This window comes from Macaca mulatta, chromosome 4 (genome assembly GCF_049350105.2).
Source record: "Macaca mulatta isolate MMU2019108-1 chromosome 4, T2T-MMU8v2.0, whole genome shotgun sequence".
Classification (NCBI taxonomy): Eukaryota; Metazoa; Chordata; class Mammalia; order Primates; family Cercopithecidae; genus Macaca; species Macaca mulatta.
The window spans coordinates 171,739,246-171,765,115 of NC_133409.1; the positions used below are offsets into that span (position 1 = coordinate 171,739,246).

The 25,870-nt window shown below is 43.5% G+C and overlaps 1 protein-coding gene across 2 annotated transcripts in view; it reads left to right on the forward strand.

Moving 5' to 3' along the window:
- Positions 1-287: 287 nt before the first annotated feature.
- The window catches only part of NEDD9 (neural precursor cell expressed, developmentally down-regulated 9), a 201,339-nt gene continuing 175,756 nt past the window's right edge, over positions 288-25,870 (forward strand). The window contains exon 1 of one of the 2 annotated variants that reach the window (XM_001088846.5): positions 288-603. The gene's annotated coding sequence lies outside the window, so the exon portion shown is untranslated. The remainder of the gene's footprint in view (positions 604-25,870) is intronic. The other variant, XM_078000958.1, reaches the window with a different exon arrangement.

The window sequence follows — 25,870 nt, forward strand, 5'->3', positions numbered from 1 at the left end:
AGTGTACAAGCTCAATAAACACTTGTCTTATGAAAGAATGTTTTGTGTCAATTAATAGTGGAACCCTTTGCAACATACGAAGTCCATAAAACCATAAAATCCCAATTCAGTTGGCTTGGAAATGCCTAACTTTTGCTTCAGTGCAGCCTAGGAGGGAGCTTATGCCACGCAGAAAAATACATTTTGACAAATTTCCTTGCAATACTAATTTAAAGATCACCTACCTTTCTAAAAATAGCAAAGAAGCCAGATGAGAACAAGCTTTCTTACCTGTCCCTAAACTACAGTGTCCTCAGCGAATCAGAAAGTGTGACAGAGAAAAAAAAGAAGAGGCACAGAGAGGAAATGAACCAAGACAACATCACTTCACAGCAACCGGAAGGAAAAACACACATATACATACGCCACTCACATCCGACGTGTGTGGTGGCTCAGTAGGGAAATGCTTACAGCTGCCTTTAGAAGCAAGTCCGCTCGCTGCATGGAGAGGGAAGCATGAGCCTGCAGCAGGACTAGCTGTCACCTCCCGCCCGCCCGCCCAGAGACAGGGCCAGAGCGTCAGGGAGGCAAGATGATCCATCGACGGTGCCATCCTGCCCTTGGGTGAGTTCTCAGCCACTTGCCGTGGCCTGTGGGAGAGGAGGGACTCACTCAGGCTCCTACTTCCTGAGTCGGTGCCAGACATCTGGTGGTGTTTCCCCACTGTGAACACCCCTCAACTGGGGCAGGGAGGATCTCCACGTGCCCCAAAAGAGGAATGAGTGACTCCAGGTCTCCGAGTTGACCTGGAGGTGCTGGTTTTAGTGCAACATTCAAACCCGCAAGATTTCTACTTTTGAAATTGTTCTGGGTAGATGCTTCCTGGTGCGTAAGTACATGGCCCCTCCCCTCTTCTTACTGTTGTCAGAGAGCTTACCTGACAGCAACTAAGCTTTTTTTTTTCCTGAATTATTTCAGTACTTCAAGGTGTGAGCCGTCACTTATTCTTTATGATGGATTAGAATCATTTACGTCCTTTTCAGCCTCTTTGGGCATGAGTCCTGACTGGCTAGAAATGGTGACTGAGAATTGGATTCTGTGTGTCCTATCCCTGTAGTCATTAGCATCATCTCCAAGGGACTGAGGACAAGTGACAGCACACTGTGTTCTCCCTGTCCATAGTGGGCCACCCAAGAGTTCCATCCTTACTTTTCTCTATGTTTATTCTTTCACTTAACCCATTCATTCATTTCTTCCTTCATTCATTCATTCAATTGCCTTTCTTCCATGAAGGACTTGAGGCAACCTTTTTATCTTGCTGAAATTATTTCAAAATGAAGACCATCTATAATCACAAAGGGGACGATCGTTCTGAAAGGGTTATATGTAGTTCCAAACTATGCAGAGATCAGCCACCAATCTTTTCCCTTTGCTTGTGTTGAGAAGTGAGAGTAGGCACTCTAGTCATTTAAACTCCTGCATAAAGAGGCCCTCCTTCCCCTGCCCAGAAGCTGGTTTCTCACCCAGAATTGGGTGTAAAGAGCAATTGTCCATGACAGAATCCTGGAAATCAGCCAAATAGTTTTCTTCTTTGTTTCTGTTTTCTTCCAAGCTTGGTTACTTTCAAGGACATTCCCGTTCTAAGAATGTGGGGAGTAGAGTTGGTGGAAAAGAAAGGATATGAAATCAGTGTTCAGCTAGCGCTCCACCATTTCTTGTTAATTGGTTAATTTATTTAACACCTATTTAGTGGCTGTCACTTTGTACGTCACTACTTAAACAAGATAGCTGGGCGCAGTGGTGTGTGCCTATAGTCCCAGCTTTGCAGGAGGCTAAGGTGGGAGGATTGCTTGAGCCCAGGATGTCAAGGCTGCAGTGAGCTATGATTGCACCACTTCACTCCAGCTTGGGTGACAGAGTGAGATCCTGTCTCAAAAAAAAAAAAAAAAAAAAAGAAGAAGAAGAAGAAGTAGGAGACTAGGAAGATAGAAGCAGAGGTGTAGGAGAGGACAGGCTGTACGGGTCAAATGATGTAATTCCTGGTGTCTCTTCCTCTACATGTAAATAAGGGGAAAGAGCTATATTGAATGGCTGTGGTAAGGATTAGATTGGAAAGCAAACATTTAAGCATCTGGCAGAGAAGGGGTGTCCGAAGTAGTCAGTGTCCTGCCTCCCTCCTCCAGGCCTCACTGACTGAGCTGGCTGCTGACAACCTGAGTCTTTAACTCATGACCTGAGAGCTTTCTCCAAGTCACATAGGGCCAACTGCAATTGCCCAAATGACAGACGAAAATTCCCAGAAATGAACTCCTCAAAGGCTGTAAATTTTTCAGCTCCCTCAGTCCTGAGTGGAATAATCTACATGGGATCAAGCTCCAGTTGCCCACAGTGGTGGGGCCCTTTATGGCTTCTCTCCTTCCCTGTATACTCCTTCACTCCCCGTCAATGCTTCCTGGGATCATTTCTTAAACTACGTGTCCTCGAACTCTGCATTGGGTCTACTTCTGGGGTAACCCAAGCTAAGACCACCAGCCACCTCCTGCTGTAGGTACTTAAAGAGTTTAGTACTCTGTTCTCCAATGATCAGCTCCATCTCCATTTGACCTTAGACTCTGAGTTTTGATTTCCCACATATCCATTCAAGGATCCCCCTTCTCTTCTTCTGGATTTGGCTTGGAGAAAGGGCACAGGCACAGCTCAGGGAGAGCACCTTAGGCTCAACGTTTCTTCATGCAAACCCGCACAGCACGAAGATGTGTCCTACTGCAAATGACCTTCACTTTGTCCTGCTTGTCTGTCACCTTCACAACTCATTTGATCAAAATTTCTGTAGTGTGAAACACAAATAGGAGAATTTTGTGTAGCACAAGATGCATAGACAAAGCATGAAGTCACATTGAGCCTGATCTTAAAGCCTTTCTAACTCTTGGCTCCTTACTGTTTTAACAAAGAGAAACTCCATCTGAGGCTCGGAGCCATCAACAGGCACTGGTAGCTAGCTACAAATTATTAACATGGCTTTATTTTCCTGTACTTGTTTTTTATGATTACCTTGTATTAAACCACAATGGCCTGGTTTTTTTTTTTTTTTGTTTGTTTGTTTTGTTTTTTTTTTGTAGGAGTGGTATAAACATTTCTTTTAAAATATAAATGTATTTAAGTTTTTTAAAAAGTGAGTTTATGATTATTATTATTTTTGAGACAAAGTCTCACTCTGTCACCCAGGCTAGAGTGCAGTGTGACTCACTGCAACTTCTGCTTCCCAGGTTCAAGTGATTCTCCTGCCTCAGCCTCCCAAGTAGCTGGGATTGCAGGTGCCCACCACCACGCCTGGCTAATTTTTGTGTTTTTAGTAGAGACAGGGTTTTGCCATGTTGGCCAAGCTGGTCTCAAACTCCTGACCTCAGGTGACCCGCCCACTTTAGCCTCCCAAAGTACTGGGATTACACGTGTGAGCCACCGCACCCAGCCCAAAAGTGAGTTAATTTAAAGAAAAACTCTTTGCTGACAGTTCTGACAGCACACAGAATATGGCAAACCCTGGAAAATGGGGTTTAACTAAGAGAAGACTAGGAAAACCACACTAGAACGCAGGCTCCTCAAGGGCACGTCTGCGTCTCCCAGCGCCTTCCACCCAGGGCCTGCCTGGCCTGTGCCACTGGGCTGGAATTGTGTGGATTGTGGATATCCCAGGAAGCAGGGGTCCAAGCTGCCTTTGTTAGCCACTGGCTTTTTTGGTCTTCAAAATATAAAACTTCACTTTGCCCACAATAGCTCCCAAATGTCCCAGCAGTGATGCAGGATAGTATAGACTCTTAAAAATGGGTACAACACAAGCTCCCTTGTATGGTAGTTCCACCCTAAGTAAGAATCCATGGGACTCTGACGTAACTCAGCAATGTGAACCAAGGGGACGGGTGAAGGTATTTGCTGATCTGCATTCCTTTTCACTTTTGCTTCAGATTAGAAGCTCTGGTTCCTGAAGGTCTGTATTTCACTTAACTAGAGGTCAATGAATGAGAATTTTTTTAAAACAGCTACAAAACCCTCTACTTTCCAAGGAAAGTGATACATGAGGGTGAATCATTTAGATAAATTTAGCTGAAGAAATTTTTAAAATATTGTAACATTTTATACTACAAAAAAGTATATATAAGTTATCCCTATATTCTAAATAATAATAGGAATAAAAACATAAATACACATCCACCTGTTACCCCACTACCCAACCCTGAAAGCCTGCTGTGTGCCCCTAAACAATTATATCCATCTCCCCCAATGCCCACTGGGTTAGTCTATGTTTGTGTGGCTATAAATACCTGAGGCTGGGTAATTTGCAAAGAAAAAAGGTTTAATTGGCTCCTGGTTCTGAAGCTGTATAAGAAGCCTGGTTCTGGCGTCTGCTTCTGGTGAGGCCTCTGGAAGCTTACCATCATGGTGAAAGATGAAGGGGCGCCAGCGTCACTTGGCAAGAGGGGGAGCAAGAAAGGTGGGAGGTGCCACACTCTTTTAAACAATCAGTTTTTGTTTTTGTTTTTTTTTTTTGAGACAGAATCTCACTCTGTCGCCCAGGCTGGAGTGCAGTGGTACAATCTCGGCTCACTGCAACCTCCACTTCTGGGGCTCAAGTGATTCTCCTGCCTCAGCCTCCTGAGTAGGTGGGATTACAAGTGCGTGCCACCACACCCAGCTAATTTTTATATTTTTAGTAGAGATGGAGTTTTGTCATGTTGACCAGGCTGGTCTTGAGCTCCTGACCTCAAGTGATCCACCCACTTCCACCTCCCAAAGTGCTGGGATTACAGGCATAAGCCACTGCACTTGGCCTAAACAACTGGATCTCATGTGAACTAACTGAAGGAGAACTCACTCATCACCAAGTAGATGGTGTTAATTCATTCATAAGGGATCCACCCCCATGCTCCAATACCTTCACTAGATCTCACCTCCAAAATTGGGGATCACATTTCAACATGAGACTTGGAGAGGACAAACATTTAAACCATATCATTCTGCCCCTGGTTTTCCAAATCTCATGTCCTTCTCACATTGCAAAATACAATCATCTTCTCCCAGTAGTCTCCCAAAGTCTGAATTGATTCCAGCATCAAGTACAAAGTCCTGTCTCATCTAAGACTCAAATCTGTCCACCTATGAGACTCTAAAATCAAAACAAGTTAGTTACTTCCAAGATACAATGATGGTGCAGATATTGGGCAAACATTACCATTCCAAAAGGGAGAAATTGGCCAAAAGAAAGGGTGTAGAGGCCCTACACAAGTCTGAAACCTAGCAGGGTAGTCATTAAATCTTAAAGGTCCAAAATATAATCTCCTTTGACTCCACGTCCCACATTTAGGGCACACTGTTATAGCAGTGGACTCTTAAGGCCTTGAGCAGCTCTGGCCCTGCAGCTTTGCAGGATGCAGCCCACATGGCTGCTCTCATGGGTTTATGTTGAGTGCTTGTGGCTTCTCCAGACAAAGGGTGCAAGCTGCCAGTGAATCTGCTATTCTGGGTTCTAGAGGGTGGCAGCCCCCTTTCCGCAGCTCCACTAGGTAGTGCCCTGGTGGGGACTCTGTGTGGGAGCTCTATTCCCCTGGCATTTCCCTGGTAGAGTTTTTCTGTGGTGCCTCTGCCTCTGAAGTAGGCTTCTGCCTGAGCACCCAGGCTGTCCCATACATCCTCTGGAATCTAGGTGGAAGCCACTAAGCCTTCTTCACACTTGCATTCTGAGCATCTGCAGACTGAACCCCACGTGGCAATCACCAAGGTTTATGGCTTGAGTCCTCCAGAACTGTGGCCCAAGCTGTACCTGGGCCCCTTTGAGCTGAGGCTGAAGCCAGAGTCTGAAGTTCAGCAGGGCAGTGGGGCCCCAGGTCTGGCTCCTGAAGCCATTCTTTTCTCCTAAGCCTCTGGGCCTGTGATGGGAGGGGCTGTCCTCAAGATTTCTGAAATGCCTTTGAAACCGTTTTCCCTTGTCTTGGATATTGGCTTCCTTTTAGTCATGCTCATCTCTTTAGCAAGTGATTGTTTCACAGCCTACTTGGATTCTTTCTCTACCACAGATCCAGGCTGCAAATTTTCCAAACTCTTACACTCTGTTTCCCTTTCAAATATAAGTTTCAATGTTAAGTCTCTTCTTTGCCCCCATATGTGATTTAGTTTGCTGGAAGTAGCCAAGTCACCTCTTGAAAGGTTTGCTGCTTAGAAATTTCTTCTACCAGGGACCCTGGGTCCTTACTCTTAAGTTCAAACTTCTGCAGATCCCTAGAGCATGAATACAGTGCAACCAAGTTCTTTGTTAGCGCATAATAAGAATGACCCCACTCCAGTTCCCAAAAACTTTCTCATTTCCATCTGAGACCTCATCAGCCTGAACTTCACTGTCCATATCTGTATCAGTATTTTGGTCACAACCACTTAACCAGTCTCAGAAGTTCCAAACTTTCCTTCATCTTCCTGTCTTTTTCTGAGTCCTTTAAACTCTTCCAGCCTCTCCCTTACCCTGTTCCAAAGTCACTTCCACATTTTCAGTTATTTTTATAGCAATGCTCCACTTCTCAGTGGAGCCACTGAGAAAATCATACCAATTTTCAATTTTCTGTGTTAGTCCATTTTGCATCACTATAAAGAAATACCCAAAGCTGGATAATTTATTAAGGGAAAAAGTGGGGACTGACTCACGCCAGTAATCCCAGCACTTTGGGAGGCCAAGGCAGGCAGATCACGAGGTCAGGAGATTGAGACCATCCTGGCTAACACGGTGAAACCCTGTCTCCACAAAAAATACAAAAAAAAAAAAAAATAGCCGAACGTGGTGGTGGGCACCTGTAGTCCCAGCTACTCGGGAGGCTGAGGCAGGAGAATGGCATGAACCCGGAAGCCAAGATTTTACCACTGCACTCCACCCTGGGCGATAGTATGAGACTCTATCTCAAAAACAAAAGAGAAAAGAAAAAGAAAAAGAAAGAAAGAAAGAAAGGAAGGAAGGAAGGAAGGAAGGAAGGAAGGAAGGAAGGAAGGGAAAAAAGGATTGATTGGCTTATGGTTCTGCAGGGTATACAGAAAGCATGGTGCTAGCATCTGCTTCATGTGAGGCCTCAGGAAGGTTACGACCATGGCGGAAGGTGAAGGAGGAGCCAGCATATGACACGGCAAGAGAGGGAGAAAGAGACAGGAGGGAGAGGTCCCAGAGTCTTTTAAACAACCAGATCTTGGGTGCATTAACTGAGTGAAAAGTCACTCACCATCAAAGGGATGGTGCTAAGCCACTCTTGAGGGAACCGCCCCCATGATCCAATACCTTCTACTAGGCCCCACCTCTAACATTGGGGATCACATTTCAGCATGAGATTTGGAGGGGACAAACATCCAAATTATATCACCTACCACAAAAGGAACTATTATCTTAAAATTTTGTTAGTCATTTCCTTACTTTACTTTTTGATTGACCTCCTAAGTCTAAGTGTATGCATGACATATATGCATAAGTACATACGCAATTTGCATATAGCCCACTTCTGCCTGTTTGGAAACTGTAAGTAAATGTAATTATATATATGCATTCTTCCAAGACTTGCTCTAGGGTGAACATGATGTTTCTGAGGGTTATCCACGTTGATGCCAAGAGATGTTGGTAATTCATTTTCACAGCTGGATAGTATCCTATTATATGAATGTATGACAATCTATCATTTCTATTAGCTGGCAGTGCTAAGTCATTGACAAAAATGATGGTTCAGAGTTAGGATTTCAGGAAGGCACAACGGCCACCAAATTTATCCCTGTTTCATGCACAAACTACTTGAGCAGAGAAGTGAAGCTTTGCCTCAAGTTAGAAACAGGGTTTAGCTAGGGGATATCAAAGGAGGGAAGGGGTCTTAAATGGGAGAGGAAGAAAGGGAGAAAGTGACTCCCCAAGATTAAAAAATAAAAACAAAAAGAAAAAAAGAGTCTCCCTGGACAGACAATTTGTGACTGGGCCAGCCCATGCTGATTGTGGGCAAATTAAGGCTTTCACTCTCACTGTCACTTCTCCTCCAGATAAACCCTTGGGGAAAAGTTCTATGTGAATACTTAATTTACAAAAGCATTGTTCCCCAGACCAGCAGATTGGGTTCAATGAAGGTTCATCACTTTGCTTGATCCTGAAGAGAACCAGGTTTCATATAGTGCTCATCTATAAGCTTCTCATTGATGTATTTTTTATGTTCACCTTTTTTTACAGCATATGGGACTATGTAGCTACCACACAGTTATCAAATAGTAGTGTCCATGAACCTTTAGTAACCTTTGACTAGTTTCCATGACTCTGAAATTCCCCACCCACAGCTTCACTTGTAAAGAGTGGAAATATTTAGAGGAAGTGAGACTATCAGCAGCTTAGCGTCACCATGGGAAGCATTTTCTTCTCAAAGCGCAGTAGTAAGCTGGTGCCTTCTGTCACACTATCAGGACATGGCTTTAGCAAGTGCAGTGTCCTCTCTGCACCTGTTCCTCGTGCAGGTGCTTTGCATCACAGAAGAATCGAAATGTTAAGGAGGTAATGCTCTTTGTCACTCCACTGGAGTGGAGAAGTTAAAGCCAAGAGTGTACTTCAGGGGTTGTATCACTGGTTTGACTTTACTAGTTGTGAGGTCTTGATGGGTGAGAGTGATCTCTGGCAAATGACATATTGATTGATTCATTGAGTTAGGAAAGGAGTAAGGTGGGTGTATTAGAGTTCTCCAGACAAACAGAACCAATGGAATGTGTGTGTGTGTGTATTTTTTATATATATATAAAATATAAACTTCATAAAATAAATCTCTCTGTGTATATATACACATATATATGTATATATACATATATAATAAATAAAAAGAGGTCGCTCTTTTTTCTATTAAGGTCTTCAACTGATTGGAGGTCCACCTATATTATGGAGGGTCCTTTGTTCTGCTCAAAGCCTACTGATTTAAATGTTAATCTTTTAAAAAAGATAGCTTCACAGTGACATCCAGAAGACTGTTTGATCAATATCTAGGTACCTTGGCTTAGCCAAGTTAACATGTAAAATTAACCATCTCAGATATTGTATCTCATTTCAGAAAATAATTTAGTAGTTATTAATATTTATTGAACATCTGTTAAGGACTCTGTATGGGCCAGGCACCATATTAGGTGCTGGGGATTCAGCAGGAAAGCCAGTCGAACAACATTCCTGTTTTCAAGGAGCTTACCTATGGGAGGGTGGGGGTCCAAGTAATTACGAACACTTGCAGTAGTTTTCATGCCTTCAAGAAGCACTGCAGATACAACTTAAGTCAATCAAATCCATTCTCCCATATACATATGGTATTGGGGTGTAGTGAAAAGAGGAACAGAGGTTCTGACTTCTTGGACTTCGTCTTCTACTGAGGACTTCAGGTCTAAATTATATGATGACCATAGACACATTTAACAATTATATACAACATGTTATTCATTATGTAGCTTTCAAAAGCACATATAGTTCAGTTATAAAGGACAATGAAGATGAACAAATTGCATACAATTGTATTTAAAATAAAGTGACAAAGGTATTCTGTACATAGTTATTTCATTTTCTTCACGAGGTTTTTTTTTTTATTATTATTTTTATGGCAAAACAGTTCAAAGAACCACTTAATGAAGATGTTCGATTTCAAAAGAATTGATTTGGAAAGACAGAACTGCTTGATGATGTCTGTTTCTTTGTTGGCTTTAAGTAGCTGGTTTACTCAATCGGCCTCTTCCTTCATTGTGTTTTGGGGTTTTTTGACTGAAGCAAAGACAAGCATTAGAAATAAAGAAATTAGTTTATGTTGTTTAGAACTGAGAATCCATTTCTTAAAAAAATGAATTGGAGTATCTCTGCCAGATTGCTCCTGCATGATATATGTGGCCATGGGAAGAGGAGGGTTGCATTCTTAATTTATGCCCTGAAAGAATATCAGTCTTATTTCTCAAAAGAAAAAATACAAATGGCAAGCAGGTATATGAAAAGGTGCTCAACATCGTTGATCATCAGAGAGATGCAAATCAAAACTACAATGAGATATCATTTCACCCAGTTAAAATGGCTTCTATGCAAAAGTCAGGCAATAACGAATTCTGGTGAGAATGTGAAGAAAAGGGAACCCTGATACAGTCTCAGTAGGAGTGTAAATTAGTATAACCACTGTGGAGAACAGTTTGGAGGTTCCTCAAAAACCTAAAAATAGAGTTGTCATATGATCCAGCAATCCCACTCACATATACCCAAAATAAAGGAAATCAATATATTAAAGAGATATCTGCAGTCCCGTGTTTATTGCAGCACTCTTCACAAGTGCCAAGATTTGGAAGAAACCTAAGTGTCCATCATCAAATAAATGGATAAAGGAAATGTGGTACGTATACACAGTGGAGTACTATTCACCCATAAAAAAGAATGAGATCCAGCCATTTGCAATAACATGGATGGAACTAGAGGTCATTATGTTAAGTGAAATAAGCCAGGCACAGAAAAACAAGTTTCGCATGTTCTCACTTACTTGTGGGAGCTAAAAATTAAAATAATTGAACTCATAAAGACAGACAGTAGAAGGATGATTACCAGAGGCCGGGAAGGGTAGTGTTGTGGGGGGGTTATGGGGGGCAGGGTAGGGGAGATAAACAATGGGTACAAATCATAGAAAGAATGAGTAAGACTTAGTATTTGCTAGCACAACAGGATGATTATAGTCGAAAATAATTTAATCGTACATTTAGAAATAACTAAAATATTGTAATTGGATTGTTTGTAACACAGAGGACAAATGTTTGAAGTGACGGAGACCCCATATAATGTGATTATTACACATTGCAAGCTTGTATCAAAATATCTCATACAACCCATAAATGTAAACACCTACTATGTATCCATTGAATTTTTTAAAAAAGAAAAAAAGTATCAGACTTTAATTAGAATATTTGCAGGCTAGGGCTAATAATCCAATTACAATTTTAGGTAAGGGCTGGAGGACACAGGGATGCATAGCACACGTTGATGTACCTCAAAGAGAGGAATTCTTCTAAGAAAGCATCATCATGATTTCTCACCTGTTATCTACAACCTTCAACCCACTACTCTAAAAAAATCTTACATTTGAGTTGAACCAAGAACATATATGTTTGTAAAACAAAAATCTCATTAAAAAAATAGCTAAATATGTTGCTAAGTGAAAGAAGCCAATCTGACAAAGCTGTATATTGTATGATTATTGTATCTAGAACGTTCTGGAAAAGGTAAAACTATGGTACCAGTAAAAAGAGCAGGGGTTCCCAGGGACTGCAGGGAGGGAGGGATGAATAGGTGAAGCATGGAAGATTTGAGGGCAGTGAAAGTCCTCTGCATGATACGATGGTGGTAGACGCGTGTCACTGTGCATTTACCCAAACCCACAGAATGTACACCACCAAGTGCAAACCCTACTGTAAACTATAGACTTGGGGTCATGATGGTGTGTCAATGTAGGTTTATTGATGTTAGCAAATGTGCCAGTCTGTGGAGGGAGGTCAACAGTGGGAGAGCCTGTGTGTGTGTGGGAGCAGGAGGTATATGGGAAATCTCTGTACATTTTTCTCAATTTTGCTGTGAACCTAAAAGTGCTCTGAAAAATAGTCTTTTGTTAAAAGAGCTAAGTAGCCTCTTTGATGTTTCCCCCAAAGGCCAAGAAAGTGTCCAACACTGGACTTTTGCACTGACAGTCCCTCTGCCTGGAAGGACTTTCTGGGAGATCCCTGCCAGACTCCGCCCCCTTCCTCATTCAGCTCTGGGTCACAGGTCGCCTTACCCAGCAGTCCCCCCCACCCACATGCCATGCGAAATGGCCCCGGGGCCACCTCTGTCACCCTCCCCATCGTCACCTGTCCTCAACACCACCCGACGCAGTGCAGACTGACATACTGGCTTACGGTCTGTTTCTTCCTCTGAACCGTTGGCTCTGTGGGTGGGTGAAGGACTTTGTTTTGTTCGCTGCTGTGTTCTTAGCACATGGGAGGTGCTGGAGGGACATCTGCTGAAGAACAAGTGAGTGAGCCAGTGAGTGGATCACCGGGTGAGCGTGAGGGACGGGTGCTACCAGGCAGAGAAAGAAGCAGGGAAGCCTGCTCAGAAGTGAAGCTGGTGTGGCCCTTGCAAAACGGGAAAGATATAGAAAAGCATGAGGAGGCCGGGCGCGGTGTTTCACGCCTGTAATCCCAGCACTTTGGGAGGCCGAGACAGGCGGATCACGAGGTCAGGAGATCGAGACCATCCTGGCTAACACGGTGAAACCCCGTCTCTACTAAAAAATACAAAAAACTAGCCGGGCGAGGTGGCGGGCGCCTGTAGTCCCAGCTACTCGGGAGGCTGAGGCAGGAGAATGGCGGGAACCCGGGAGGCGGAGCTTGCAGTGAGCCGAGATGGGGCCACTGCACTCCAGCCCCCGCGACAGAGCGAGACTCCGTCAGGGGAAGAAAAGGCGGCTTGAGCAGAGCCGTGTACAGCCAGTGGGTCTGTGAGGGGACCCTTTGGACTGGAAGGCAGGTCTGGGGAAGACAGGGGTGGGAGCCATCCGTCTCGCACACCTCGTGGAGCACAGCAGGCCCGGCAGGCCCGGGGAGAGGCCAGAAGCCCACGCCCTCCCGCAGGGTGTGCGTGCTGTAGGCAAAGGCAGGCTTTTCCTCAGGAAAGCAAATTTGGATCCATTCCAGCATTTGAATAACAGCCTGATTGAAAAACAAAGCTCTACTCGACATAGCAGAGCAAAGAATGGTTCTGGTCAGAGCATTTTTCAATGTTCCTCGCTGCTTGCTTCAGCATAGGAAAACATCAGCTGAGCTTCGGTGCAGTGTCTTCTTCTAAGCAGGCCTGTGATTCCGGGACTGGCCTCCTGGGTTCCTGCAAGCATGATTTAGCAGAGAGATGTGTCTATTTCATCATTAAATGAAATATTTCTTAGGGAAAAGACGCTTTATGTACCTCAGTGAACATCCCTAAGCATATTCCCTGAATACCCAGTTAGAGAAGTGTTAGCCTCCTCAATGTCATACTTTCTATCTGCTGAGAAATTTCTTTCTTAATTGCACAGAAGAGCTACTTGGCCCAACACCGCCTATTTGAGTTCAACCTAGCACAGATTTCTTTCTTTTGAGGCTATGTGAAATGCAGTTGAGCATGATATTGGAAACATGAACACAATCCAAAAGTCCATCAGTAGGGTCCTCATGACAATTTGGCAGTCCACACTGTGGAGTACTGTGCTACTGGTGAAAAAGAATAAAGAGGAGATACACAAAGATATGAAAAGATGTGAACCAAATACGAAGCAACAAATGCAAAAGAACACACAGTACAAGCCCATTTTTATCTATCTCGTTTAGAATAAAAGTCTAGCAAAATATTGACCTCCAAATATTTTTAAATGTTTTGGGGTTGGGATTATAAGACAGGTTCACTTTCTGAAGTAGACACCGTCTGTCTTTGGATATTTAAAAATGAGTTTATGTTGCCTTGTGATTGAAAACTGGCTCAAATTTTAAAAACCCTGTGTGGGTGCGCGTGCACCATCACTCATGCATGTCAGGTTGTGTGGTAGACAGAAGCAATGGTTGGAGAAATGGGGAGTTCCTAATAAAATTTAACAGTAGGAATGTGTTTTTAAGATTATTTTACTTAAAAATAATAATTCTTCTACCCTCATCAGGCTTATCTTTTGACCATTTTTGTTTTGGTTTGTTTTCTTGTTTGTGAATACATAATTTGTATTTTGTGAATACATAATTGACAAAAATAAACAGCAAAGCAAAAAAAAAAAGTTCTAAGCAATGTAAGAAAGAGTCATGGGCAGACTCTCTAAGGAGATTCTTTCTCTGCAGCATGGGAACATTCACAAAGCAATTATCAAGCAACATAAGTTGGGGAAATGATCATCAGGGTTCAGGAAATGAGCAGATTCAAGAAGGCTGGAGTGCTTAAGAGAGAACCAACGGCCTGAGTTCAAATCTGACCTCTACCACCCCCCTGCCATGTGCTATTGAGCAAATTACTTTACTTTTCTCTTTCTCAGTTTCTCATCTGCACAAAGGAGGTAATAAGAGCCCTACCTAACCGGTGGTTTTGAAGGTTTTATGAGTCGATGGATGACTTTGAGTGTTACATGAGTCAACACACACACGGCACCTAAAGTGGTATCTGACACATTAAGTGCTCAATACATATTAGCGAGTGGGAGGAAGAGGAGGAGAGGGAATGAGGTTTCATAAAAGAAAAGGGATGTAAAGAATGAGTAGGGTTTGACAGAAAAAAGAATTCCAAAAGAGCAAGAAAAAAACAAAAACCAAAGGCTTATAGGATGCATGAAATGATCCAGTTAAATTCAGCCCAACCTCTGTAAAGAAAGCCGAAATGATGTTTCATGACTAGATAATAAACATAAGCAGACAGGTACAAGCACTCAAATGAAATAGACGGAGGATGTTTTAAAGTTAGCTTTCCTTCATTATTCTGTAGACCCTTCTGTGTGTCAGTCATCAGTCAACAAATTCATGTGGAGCCCATACATATGTGTGCTAGTGGTGGCATAGCCCCCACCAGCATGGAACTTTTTCCAAGTGGATTTAAAGTTGGAAAACCATGGCAATCATTTGTTTATTGTGTGTTGATTAATAGCGTATCCAAGAGTTGTGCTAGTTACTTCAGCGTGACTCATTCAGGAATAGAAGAAAGATTCATTGTATTACTTTTAAAATATAAACAATTCTTAATTTTTCTGTGCTAATGAAGAACCACAGGAATAAATATAGTCGATAGGTTAGATTACATTTATTTTATTTATCAGTAAATTAAGCAAATCTTCATTGTTTTGCCTTTTTGAACCTTTTCTCCATGTTTGCGTTTCTGGTTACCCCCCAGCCCTGGGGGGTACCCAGGGGGTTACCTCCCAGCTTGCAAATAGCAATCAGGGCCCAAGAGCAAGGTGAGAAGTCACTGAGGGCCAGGTTGTGCACAGGGGCTTCCAAGCAGGCCCTTGGTAATTGAGTTGCTTGACCTTGGCAAACACAGGGCCAGCCTCACCCACGAAAACACATGTGACTAGGTCCCTGAGACTGACGCTTTTGATCACTACCCTTGACCACACCGAAGAGCCCTTTTAAGAACTAAGGTCCAGTCTTATACAATCCTGAGAGTTCAGACAAGAAGGTCAGAATTTCATAGCTCTGCAGGACTTACTTGCAAGGGGTGCTGTGTAGAAGGTGCCAAAATGGCTAGTACCTAGGTTTAAGAAATTACAGTCACTTACAGTCACTAGTTGGTTCAAAGGGATGCCATTCACTCCTGGAATTCTACTGTCAATGATTGAGCTGGGGAGTTTGGTCTCCAGGAAAGAGTTAAACATCAGACAGGAACCATTACAAAAATTTTCACTGAAAAATACGTTCCTTGTAAGAGAAGTTGAGAGACTTGCTAATTGCAGCTTACTCTAAACCTAATGACAGTCTGTATCATTTGCAAAGAAAGTACAGGACGTGTGAATGATGGTGAGGGGAGTGGGGAGTGTTGGCAGATAGATCTGACTCTGATAGACGCAGTTGGTCCTCTAGACTGATGATCCATTTTGGAGTAAACTAGATTGGGAGATCGGTCAAATTTCCTTTCTCCAGGATTCTTACCAACAGTAAAGATTGATAAAACACATTTATGCTGCTGTGTTTTCCAAAAGTTCGACCATATAATAACTTTAACAGACTCCCTAAATTTCAAACATTTCCTTGATGTAGGATGATCACAATAGAAAGGAATGTTATTCTTATCCAGCCATCGGTAAAGTTTTGTCTTCCTTAATCCCAGAAACTAAATCACTGGCTACCTCAGAGGCTCTGACCTAAATTTTAATTGATGCCCACTGCCCATTTAGACCACTGTGTGTGATTTTAACCAGACAAACCCAGGAGGAAGGATTAATGAAGAAAGGCTAATATTTTAACCAATCATAGAGTCCATTGCAATGCCCTTTCCATTTTTAACTGAGCTTTATAAGGCTCTCCTCTCGAGGTAACCCTCTTTTCTTAATGTTCAGTACAGCAAAAAAATAACCTAGGTTTTCTTGTTAATGTTTGATTTATCTTTTCAATCTTGGTGCTAGGTAACAACATTGGATCAAAATATTAACAGCCAAGATTTAGATATTATTTTACAATTAACTCACTACATTGACTCACATCATATTATTTCAGTTTCACAGTGGTCCTGGGGCATGTTTATTGTATCTCCCACTCTACAGATAGCGAAACTGAGGAGACTGTGGTGGGATAGATGAGGTAACTCACATGAAGTTGGGCAACTGATCAGATGACACAGCTAGGACTGAAGCCTGGGTCTCCTAAGTCATTTGCTTAGAGCTCATTCAATGACGAGGCAACTCCTTGCTGTGCATCCTTTCAGCACACGTCATTGGTGTGAAGACACTAGTTTTCATCAGATTAAAATGCATCTTACTTCAAGATAGGCAGTTTCTGTTTTGGTTTCCACCTCTCACACATTGCTTTTAAAGTGCTAACCTCCAATGGCTATCTCATGAGAAAATCTACGGTAAGTATGAAGTGACCCTTGGTACTACCAGTTTTTCATCCTAAATCTCCTTCCTTCCTTCCTTCCTTCCTTCCTTCCTTCCTTCCTTCCTTCCTTCCTTCCTTCCCTCTGTCCCTCCCTCCATCCCTCCCTCCCTTCTTTCTTTCTCTTTCTTTCTTCCTTTCTCTTTCTTTCTCTTTCTCCCCTCCCTCCCTCCTTCCCTCCCTGCTTCCTTCCCACTTTCCTTCCTTTCTTCTTCTTCTCCTTCTCTCTTTCTTTCTCTCTCTCTTTCTTTCTTTCTCTCTCTCTTTTTCTGTCTTTCTCCCCTCCCTCCCTCCTTCCTTCCCTCCTTCCTTTCTCCTTCTCCTTCTCCTTCTCCTTCTCCTTCTTCTTCTTCTTCTTCTTCTTCTCTCTCTCTCTCTCTCTCTCTCTTTCTGTCTCTCTCTGTCTCACTCTGTCACCCAGGCTGGAGTGCAGTGGCACCATCTCGGTTCACTGCAACATCTGCCTCCTGGGTTCAAGTTATTCTCATGCTTCAGCCTCCTGAGTAGCTGGGATTACAAGCATGTGCCACCTCACCTGGCTAATTTTTGTAGTTTTAGTAGAGACATGGTTTCATCACGTTGATCAGACTGGTCTCAAACTCCTGACCTCATGATCCACCCACCTCGGACTCCCAAAGTGCGGGATTACAGATGTGAGCCACCACGCCCTGCCTCTTTCTTTCTTTTTTTGACATTGTCTCTGGCTCTGTCACTCAAGCTGGAGTGCGGTATCATGATCTCAGCTCATGGCAACCTTTGCCTCCTGGGCTCAAGCAATTCTCCAGCCTCCGCGTCCCTAGAGATGCACGCCATCACATCCACCTAATTTTTGTATTTTTAGTAGAGACAGGGTTTCACCATGTTGGCCAGGCTGGTCTTGAATTCTTGAGCTCAAAGTGATCCGCCCTCCTCGGCCTCCTAAAGTGCTGGGATTACAGGTGTGAGCCACTGCGCCCAGCCCCATTTTCTTTTCTTTCTTCTTTTTCTTGGCATTTGTTATGATCAAGCCTTTTTTTTAAAGTACTGAATATCCATGGACTCCTTCCAGTTTTACTTCATCAAAATGTGCTTGCAGGGAAGGATTTGGTCTCATTGATTTCAATTAATATAACTCCAAGCCACTACTCTTCTGCTATTTCCCTTTTAATCTGTATTTCTTACTATACATAAGAAGCTTTGCTTCTCTACTGAAGAAGAATTTCAAGGAGTGTAGGGTGAAGATGAGGTTTTTAAATTACAATAATTTTCTTCAGTCCCTTCCTCCAAATTCTACACGTAGATGTACTGTGCTTCAGCCAACTTATCTCTAACTAGGACATTCAGATCTACCAACTAAGCTATGACTTATTATAGCCAGGCGGTCAGCAGGAAGAGCTGTTTTTCTTTGAAAGTAGGACAAGAATAGGTCTATGGAATGCTGGGGTCACTTGGTTTCCTCAATGGAAAGAAACGGGATGTTTCTGCATTAACTAGAGTACTTGAAAGCTAGGGAGGGGTGAGGGTGATTGAGAAATAATGATTTCAACAAACAGAACATTAAGTACTCTGTCAGACAGCGTGTTCCCATCTGGGGGGTGAGTGGCAGAAAATATAGTCGCCATCAGGAGAAGGGCTCCCCTAAATCTGCCCACCCACCTCCAACTCTCGCTCCAGTCAGTCTTTCTGAATGCCCAGGCTGCTACACTGACCCTCACTGCTCTTACCCCTGTGCCAGGGTGAGAGAGGCCAGGCAGCAGGTAAGGAAAGAGGAGAGGAAATGCAGAGGCTCCATTTGGCTTATAAAGGAACTGTACTGTAATAGATACTGTTGTTTAAAAAAATAGCATGACATCCATTCCATTTCTCTCCCTCTTCTTCAAAGATATTTCAGCCTCAGGGACTTTCTGCTTGTTAGTGGGTTGATGAAAAATTCATGATAGATTTCTAGTTAGCAGGTAGAAGGGATGGGAGATTACATCCTAATATACTAGGGTAACTATGTCTTATTGAGCACTTAATGTGTACTGAGTGAACATACCTGCTTTCATTCACAACCATTTAATGAGGGAACTTTGGAGCCTCCTTAGGGGTTAGAAGCAAAAGCTGCGGAGCCAGCTTGCCTGGGTTCAAATCCTGGTTGTGCCGTGTACTTGCTGTGTGACCTTGGTGTAGTTACTTCACCTCTCCATGAATCAGCTTCCTCACCTTAAAATGGAGATAATTATAATGTCACACACCTTTCGGGGGGATTCCCAAGGCCACCCCCAGGTTCTATAACTCATTAGGAGGACCCACAGGATTCATCATAGAGTCATACCCACTGCTAAGTTCTATTACCTCAGAAACATACATCAGAATCAGCAAAGGGGAGAGCAACAGAAGAAACCAGGCATGAGCTACCAAGAGTCCTCTCCTAGGTGAGCCACACCGGACACAGTTAACTCCTCCAGCAACGAGTTCTGACAGGTATGAAATGTTGCCTACTAGGGAAGCTCAGTAGAGACTTAGTGCCAGAGTTTTGATCTGGAGCTGGTCACTTAGACATCCTCTGTCTGGCGTGTAAACAAATTCCTGACTCCCAGAAGGAAAGCAGGTGTTCAGCATAACCCATGTTTTTTGCACACACAGTTAAGTCACAGTGAGCCACTCATATCATGGACCAGCAGGAACCCCGCACATGTTCCCAGATGCCAGCCAAGGGCCAGCCTTGCAAGCAGGATTGAGATAGCAGTCTCAGGCCTGCTACGTGAACTCTTCTACTTGCTACTTTTTGATTGCTGTGAGATGACATAAGGTAATATATATCCATTGCTTACAACAGTGCCTTATTTGTGGGAAGCCCTACAGATTTTTTTAGCCCTTACTATTATGTGGAAAAAAATACTGAGGTTTAGAATGACTACACAGTCAGAATTGGACCAACTGGAATCTGAATTCACATTTCCCCCAAAAACGTTCATGCAATCTATTCACATCACTGTAACATGAGCAAAATAGCATCCTTCTTCAAACTGTAACTGGATATGGAGTTGGTGGGTCCCTTCCTTTTCAGGTTCACAGCAGATGGAGCCTTTCAGTCCAGTTGTGTTTTGAAGACAGAGCTTCTTGGAGCTATAGGCACCATCAGGTTGCTTCTTTCTCAGGTTAAACCTACTCAGAGTACATTTACCGTCTGGTAATGCCCCACATGAGCATATTTTAGACTCCCCCCTACTCCATGAGGCACGCTTTGTTGATGCCCTTCATTTTTCAGGATACGTATCCACAAAGCCATAATAATTTTCTTCCATAAGATCTAGATAGTGCTAATCATCTCACCGTAATTGAAATCATCCCATTGTAAACCATTTTTAGGCTTAAAAAAAATTTTGAGAAAGTAATTTCTCCCACCTACTTCTCCCAATGCAAAGTAGTTAGTCAATCTCTTCAATCATAGGATTACCTCTGTCTTACCTTTCTCCAGGTTTTCTGGTCTTTGGTTATGTCAATGGGCAGGGCAGCAGAATGTCCCATAGCTAGCTGTGAACGCTAAGCAACTGTAGTAGAGGTCAAATCAGTTGCACCACCAAAGTCTGTGCACTGAAATGAAGTCATTGACTGCAACCAATTGAGAGGTACCTTTTAGTATTTTGTTTTGTTTCTGTTTTTGTTTTTTAAAAAAGAAGAATTTCAAAACGGGAACAGGGCTAGAAGAATCCTTTCAATTTTTATGTTAAAAAATACGCATCATCAATGCAGATTGCCATATGGTCATAGAGTAAGATGAAACAGTCTTAGAGCAATCGTTTATTTCAACATTAGCATTGTTAGTTGTTATACATCTGTCCCTTCCAATAAATAAAAATTTTGTAAACTTCTTAGTCATTTCTAATCCCACAGATCCAAGAATAGAATTCACACATGGTGACTGTTTATTAAAGGTCTGCTCCATTAACACTCAAATGCTAATGCACTTCCATTTAATAAAAGAGCTTCATCTTTGGGTCTGGCAATTCATGGCATATCCCAAGTGAGTAGGTGGCTATTTCCCGGGTGACTGTAGTCAACGCAGTGCCAGATTTTGACACCTACACAAACATCTCCTTTTGGTGAGAAAAGCAAGCAAGAGTTGTAGTGAAAGAATAGTGTGACTGTGGTTAATACCATAATTTGAAGAACAAATAAGGGCATCTAGAAAAAAATAAGATGGTTAGCTTTTAGAATATAAGGATCAAAGTGCTTATGGTAGCCCTGGTTGCTACTAGCTGAGTCTAAATGGCTGCGACTAAATGGCTGAAGACATGCAAAGGTGAAGCAAGAGGCAGAACACAGAGAACAGAGAGAGAGAGAGGGATGAAAATGGAATTATGTCAGTGTCCTCATCAGTTTGGGCTGCTAGAACCGAGTAACATAGACTAGGCGGCTTGTAAACAACATACATTTATTTGTCACAGTTCTAACATTCTGAAATCAGGGTGCCTGGTGAGGGCCCTCTTCTGAGTTGCAGATTGCTGCCTTCTCATTGTATTCTCACATGGCAGCAAAAGAGGTAGAGAGCTCTCTGGGATCTCTTTTATAAGGGCACTACATCCATTCAGGAGGCGTCACCCTCATAATGTAATCACCTCCCAAAGCCCTACCCTTCTATCACCATCACATTGGGGCTTGGGAGTTCAACATATAAATTTGGAGGTGATATAGCCATTCAGTTCATTACAACCAGCACAGCACAGTTCATGAAGACTTTTTTCTGGTGTGCAGTCTCCTAAATATTCCTTGAACATCTGTAGCTCTGCCTTTGCTCAGACTAATTTCTCCTTTCTCTCCATATGCCAGGCTCAGCTCACATACCACCTACTTCTTGAACACCCCAGCCCATCTCAGCCCCCAGTGCTTTCTCCCTCCTATAAACTCCTAGAGCTTCCAATGTAATGTTGAATGTTGTTCTTTAGGGTCGCAATTAGATTGTATAAATGTTCTTTGTATACTCCTAAGTTTCTTAAATAAAAATGACATGATTTTTTTCTTTCATCAGCTATAAGCATTTCCTAACCACCACTGTGAACAGGGATGATATAGTTTAGGTTTTTGTCCCCACCCAAAAATCTCATGTTGAATTGTAATCTCCAGTGCTGAAGGTGGGGCCTGGTAGGAGGTGTTTGGATCACGTGGTGGATCCCTCATCACTTGGTGCTATCTTTGTGATAGTGAGTTCTTATGAGATCTGGTTGTGTGAAAGTGTGAGGCACCTCCCCCCTGCCCCCTGCCACTCTCTCTCTCTTGCTCCTGCTTTCACGATGTGACGTACCTGCTCCTATTCCACCTTCCACCATGATTGTAAGCCTCCTGAGACCTCCCCAGAAGCAGAAACTTCTGTGCTTTCTGTACAGCCTGCGGAACCATGAGCCAATTTAACCTCTTTTCTTATAAATAACCCAGTCTCGGGCATTTCCTTATAGCAATGCAAGAATGGCCTAATACAGGAGATAAAGAGGATATGACCTAGAGTTTGGCCAGACTTTAACCAGGACCCCCATCCCTACAGCTCTGACCCCATGACACTGCTGTCTGAGGACACAGGTGTCCTCTAGCAAAATCCCAAACCAGCCTTGTCAAAGGCTGTTTTCTTATTTCCAGAACAAGTTGCTTATTTCTGGAGACCATTCCTCCACTATTTCACTTTTTGAATAAAGCTTGAGTACCCCAAAAGTAAATGGCAATAAGAAAAAAGTACCACTCATGCATCACACACATGTACGCATATAGTCATACACACAAACAAGCTGATACATTAGTTTTACTTTGGCCCACCTCTAGGATCTGGGTGGACACTCCTCTCTGCCTTTTCTGTTCTTTCTCTTCCATTGCCCACAGAATGTGGAGACCAAAGTGCTCATTGTTGCTTCTTGAATGCTCCATGCAGGCAAGGAGTGGTACCCTTCCCTGATGTATTAGTTAGTTCTCACACTGCTATAAAGAAATACCTGAGACTGGGTAATTTATAAAGAAAAGAGGTTTGATTGGCCCACGGTTCTGCAGGCTGTACAGGAAGCATGATGCTGGCATCTGCTCAGCCTCTGGGGAGACCTCAGGAAACTTTCAGTCATGGCAGAAGGTGAAGGGGGAGCAACTACATCTTCCATAGCTGGAGCAGGAGGAAGAGAGAGAGAACATGGAGGTGCCACACACTTTTAACCAATCAGATCTCATGCGAACTCACTCACTATCAGGAGAACAGCAACCAGGGAAAAATCTGCCCCCGTGATCCAATCACCTCCCACCAGGCCCCACCTCCAACACTGGGGACTATATTTCGACATGAGATTTGAGTGGGGACACAGAGGAAACCATGTCACCTGGCTAAGTGGTGACCACACAGTTCTCACCCGTGTGTGGGTTATTCATTTTCTGCTCTGCCTTAAGACTCTTCTTAAATCCCTGGCAGACTCTTACTCATACTCTCCTTTGGGAGTTCTTCTTCTGCTCTACAATACTTTCTGTATTTGACCCCTTTCCTCATATATCACACCCTCTTCACCCTGACAGAGGTTTCTTTTGCTTGATCGCTCTTTAATCCATCCACACTTTCCCTTTTGAGTGGCACCCAAGACTGAGCCTCGTTCCAATAGCAGTGCCCTGGAACCACAGATTTGGGAGCTGGATAGGACTGTCGTCTCTTCGCTGTGTCACACACTAGTGATGGAAGCCTGCAGAATTCTCCCACAGATGGACAGTTTAGTTATGAATCCCACACCAACTTCTGCTCATCAAACATCCTCCTTTCATGATACAGGCAGGAATTTCAGAGGATTATTTGATCAGGCCTTATTTTATTTTATTTTTTGACACAGTTGTCAACCATGCCACTTCAAGATGTGGTTTGTCCCCCATGGCATGAAGCAGGTCTCAAACGACTTGCTATCTGGCAACAAAATGGTGCACCAATACATTAAACTCCCTCAACAAGAGAACATCTTCATGACAAAGACAGTGGTTCGCAGGTTGAATGCCAATCTTATAGGATGGGTTTCCTTGGAGTCCAGGGTTAACATGTGGCAACTTGTTTGGGATATTATGAAAGACAAAATTATTCAATTCTGCCTTAACCATGGCGGAAGCGGCCCTTGAGGAGCTGCTGTAATGACTTCCAGCCATCGTTCTAAAGGAAGATGGCTGGAAGAATGTGGGGGCAAAAGTAAAGTTTGTACAGAGAATGAGAGGAACTTACAGATAACTTTGAACGGGTGTATCTGTAGTTATCTCCATTAATGTGAATTTACAAAAAGTGAACTAGTGAAATAGGGACAGATAGGGATTTGTTCTCTGAAGCCATTTGGGTACGTCTTCAGAATTCCAGGACACTGGGCAGAGGCTTCCTCTATCCGCTTTCTCAGAGAAATCCAAGTATGGCAAATGACCCTGTAGCCTCCTGGGCAAAGGCCCATTTGCTTCTGATTCTTTCAAGGGTAAACAGGAAGGCTTTATAGAAAGCTTCAGCTTGTTTCTCCAACAGTTTCCTAACACAGAGATAAATATATACCCTCCCCTGACATTCCTCCACCCTGTACCACGTGAAACCATTGCTGGCTCTCTGTCTCTGTAACCCCTCTAGCCTTTCCTTTCTGGGGGGTTTGCCAGCTTGCCACTCTACCTGGAGAACAGAACAGGATAGAGTAGAACAGGAATTTTAAATTCTCTCCATTATATACAGAAGCTCTCTCAAGTCTCTCTAAGCTTTTCAGACTTAATGTGCCTCTTACAAAATATTTGTTCCCGACTCACCATTAAGAAGATGAACTTTGAGAATTGCACAGTTTGCCTCTCCCCCGTGATAAGATACATAGCTAAGCACAGCAAGGCTGCCTTTCTCACTCTTCCTGCCTGCCGATGGTGTGACCTTAGCCCCCCTCTCAGTGTTTGAATTTCCTAGGTCTTTATGAATGGTAACAGTTGTTTAAAACTCTCGTTGCAACACTCCCTCCGCCCCCCTCATCCCATAATCTTTTTTTTTTTTTTTTTTTTTTTTTTGAGACGGAGTCTTGCTCTGTCACCCAGGCTGGAGTGCAGTGGCCGGATCTCAGCTCACTGCTAGCTCCGCCTCCCGGGTTTATGCCATTCTCCTGCCTCAGCCTCCCGAGTAGCTGGGACTACAGGCGCCCGCCACCTCGCCCGGCTAGTTTTTTTGTATTTTTTAGTAGAGACGGGGTTTCACCGTGTTAGCCGGGATCGTCTCTCGATCTTCTGGCCTCGTGATCCGCCCGTCTCGGCCTCCCAAAGTGCTGGGATTACAGGCTTGAGCCACCACGCCCGGCCATCCCATAATCTTTCACATGGAAGACTACATGTATTTTGTAAAACCCGGGGGGAACGTCCTGATTCTAAATCAATAGGCAATTATTAAGAGTGGCACGCAGGTCAGTTTTAGTCCTTCCTCCAACCACCCTGTCAACCACCACCTCCCATGTTCACAGAGCCTGCAAGGCTACCTACGAGAAAATACCCAGCTTTCCTCTGGGTGATTTGACTCTTCAAACTGCTTCTCAGTGGAAAACTTTTGAAACGCTCCATTTTATTTATTCTCTAACACAGTTTTCCTGTCAGCCAGTTTTGGAGGTGTTTTCTGAAACATGGATGTCATTAATCCAACACCAAAAAGATTCCAGAACTTTCCAGGGCACACATGGCCAAGCCTTCCAGAACAGTTTGCACTGGAGGAGCACTCTGCACGGGCAGGTGTTTCTGTAGCTTCTGACATCAGGAAAGGGGTGTTATTCCTGCAGTGCTGCTCACGTTATATAATAGTAGAGTCATTGGAGTCTTGCTCTGTCACCAGACTGGGAGTGCAGTGGCTCCATTTCAGCTCACTGCAACCTCCCCCTCCTGGCTTCAAGAGATTCCCTTGCCTCAGCCTCCCAAGTAGCTGGGACTACAAGCGCACACCACGCACACCTGGCTAATTTTTTGTATTTTTAGTAGAGATGGGGTTTCACCATGTGGGCCGGGATGATCTCGATCTCCTGACCTCGTGATCCGCCCGCCTTGGCCTCCCAAAGTGCTGAGATTACAGGCGTGAGTCACCGTGCAGCCTCATAGCTTCTTCTTCTTCTTCTTCTTTTATTTTTTTGAGACGGAGCCTCGCTCTGTCGCCCAGGCTGGAGTGCAGTGGCGCGATCTCGGCTCACTGCAAGCTCCGCCTCCCGGGTTCACGCCATTCTCCTGCCTCAGCCTCCTGAGTAGCTGGGACTACAGACGCCTGCCACCTCGCCCGGCTAGTTTTTTGTATTTTTTAGTAGAGACGGGGTTTCACCGGGTTAGC